Raw genomic sequence first — 2872 nt, 5'->3', positions numbered from 1 at the left:
TTTAGATAAGTAATAGGGTTAACTCACAGGCTAAATGCAAGAAGATTTCCCAAGAACATTCAGATCTAAAACAAGTTGCACAAAATTCAATGGTTGAAAATGTCCCAGAGGTTGTTGATCTCAAAGACCATGATTCTTCATTAATCTAAAACAACTAATTTGTAATTAGAGGAAGTGCTACTTGGTATGTTACTAACCTGGGAATAATAATAAATGGCAGTCCCATTGACGACGATGGCTAACATCACAGTGAAAATTGCTCTAGGGCTCATCTTTGCTTGTTGTGGTCTAGTGATAGGAATACAATCAAAGACAAGTTAACAGTTAGACAACTGGAATTGTCTCAGCCAAATATACCCTTGCGTTCCTTAATTCTAGGTAATATGTCAAAGGCCCTGAAAAGTCAACAAAACCTTCTGGACTTAGTTATGCGAATCGAAACATTGGTTGAGACTGTTTGATTTTTCATGGCCTTTACCTTTGACATATCACCTAGAATTGCTGTCGTCACATATGCGTTCTGATCTCTGTGAAAGGACTTATCCCATGGTTAGTAGAGTGGAACCCAGTTAGTTGTATATCTGTAAATGGCTTTCGATGAATATTTGTGTACAAAGACTTGAGTGTGATGATGTATATCCATGACCACATATAGCTCAATGCATTTATCAAATCGCACTGTTGTAAACAAACAACTCTACTCTACTCTAATCACGCCCAGTGACCGGCTACGGGGTGGGGTGGGCATCAACAACAACAAACATGTACACATGGTTATCTGTCGTAAAATACGAGTTAACGGAATCCAAAATGATCTGTTCATAGTGATTCGGGGATGGCAAAAGAGATATTAACGGGTTCGCTCAAAGCCGATCACAACTGGTTCGATAAATAGGACAACAAATATCGACAGGAAAAGATTTGTTGTCATTTTACTCGACTATTTTACATGTACATGTTGCACACAATAATGAAGGACAACTTGATAAATAATAATTCTATAAACGAATAAAAGTCTGTGCAACGTTTTGTAACTTTTATATGCTGAAAAGTGTTACTTTGAGTGTGTATTTCAGTAAAAAAATGGTGTTTGGTACATGTTTAGGTGTAAGTTGATTTTGGCACCCCACCTTGAGCGGACGTAAGACAGTAAATCACAGTGTAATTACAGTCAAAGCGTTGTTCCCTTGATTTATGTTGTCGGTGGTTATATACGACCTTCGGTACGTTTGACAACACCAAAGACACAAATCTAGTCTTACACCGAAACTTCAAGAAAAGAACTGCCAAAGACAGATGGCTTGATGTCTCCACAACTCTTACCTACAGCGTCAAGATGCCAGGTCCAAGAAAAATAGACTTAAGAGGGAGAATTCGATCAGCCGTATGAAACACCACACTAGCGTGATCGGAGTTACCGAAAGATGGCCCTTGTACAGGTTTGCTTCTGTCTTACGTATACCAGTCCCTTGTACTCGAAGTTAGCGACAGAAACATACCTTGGTAGAGATACTATCGGAGACCTTGGGAAGACTGTACGAACAGCGATGACGACTAGAGCTGATCCAACTGGTCCTTCATGATGTCAGAAAATACATCCGTCACTCGGCAGCCCCGGGTTACTGCCTGATCATGATGGATTACAATTCCATACTGCGGCAAGGCTTTTGTTGTCCCACCTGCAACATTAGTAGCAACCTGTCCAACACGGCCACGGCCACACGATTTCGGGTCCTGTAGATACATAAACACTGCATATTGCGGCCGTATGTTACCCTGCGCCGAGTTTAGCGGAAGGTACGCATGTCTTGAACATTAGAGTGCAAGTCTTTGTCGGAGAATTTATCAATATTCCGCGTGGCAATATCAATCATTTTCGGTAGATTTGACTGTGGCAGGGTAAGTTGACATGTGAGACAATGTTACTTTGTAAACAAAGATTAGTGGGTACTGAAATTATGTGTAACTTATTGCTCGTACGATCGTGGCGATTTAATGGCCACCTGTCTATAGTGGCCACATTTCTCCAGTACATTGAGTGGCCGCTAAAGAAAGGTCTAAGTGTATCTGGATCTTCTTTAATTTCTGAGTTGTGAAAAATATGTAGGACACAAGTGGGGTGGACTAACACACTAAAAATATAATACTAACAGTAATTTTGCGAAAGACCAATCCAAAATGAATTTGTTTATCAGTCAATTTCTAATTTGTACCTAATAATTCCTTTTCAAATTTTCCATGGCCAGTAAGCAGGTAAGGCTCTATTATGTCTGTGTGTACATGTAAGTTCATGTTTCTGGCATTAGTGGTAAGAAGACCATCAAGTTCAACCGAGTGAAGCTGTAGTACGATTGTCTCACATAGATGAAGTAAAGACCAAAGGGATAGTTTTAGCTCCTTCCCTCTACCAGTTCTTGTACACCAAATGGCTGGTAAAGATGTTAAAGGTGGACACAAAAATAAATCCGTACGTACCATTGCCTCATGTTCCGCAAATTGTTCTTCAGGTGTCTGTCGAATATCCCGCGATATTTGTGGTCCACGTGTTGAGCACACATCTCCGTTTGAAGGGTCATCTTGCACTGTGAATAGCCACAAAGTGCATTAGGCAAACCGCGAGTTTACAGGCTATATGCATAGGTATCCAAATTGAAAATAAGTTCTGATAAAGTTGTCGATATTTTGTAATACGTTAGTAGTTATTGAACACCAAGGGCATGTTTCATCGTTTATAGGAATCAATTTGTAACAAGGGGGAGCATTAATTGCACGTACTAACCTTGGTATAATGATAAACGCCAGGTCCACAGATAACGATGGTTAACATTACAGTGAAACGCACCCTAGTGTTCATCTTCGCTTGCTGTGATCT

At 40.1% G+C, this 2872-nt stretch overlaps 1 long non-coding RNA gene across 1 annotated transcript; it reads right to left on the bottom strand.

Moving 5' to 3' along the window:
* Positions 1-197: 197 nt before the first annotated feature.
* On the bottom strand, positions 198-2861 carry LOC118406246. The gene is made up of 3 exons (XR_004830009.1): positions 2476-2861; positions 1500-1679; positions 198-288 (listed from the first exon to the last, which is right to left on the bottom strand). It is a non-coding gene; the product is annotated as an uncharacterized LOC118406246 (long non-coding RNA).
* Between the last annotated feature and the right edge of the window lie 11 nt (positions 2862-2872).

The sequence above is a fragment of the Branchiostoma floridae genome, chromosome 18 (genome assembly GCF_000003815.2).
Source record: "Branchiostoma floridae strain S238N-H82 chromosome 18, Bfl_VNyyK, whole genome shotgun sequence".
NCBI classification, from domain to species: Eukaryota; Metazoa; Chordata; class Leptocardii; order Amphioxiformes; family Branchiostomatidae; genus Branchiostoma; species Branchiostoma floridae.
This window is presented reverse-complemented; position numbering and strand designations above follow the sequence as displayed.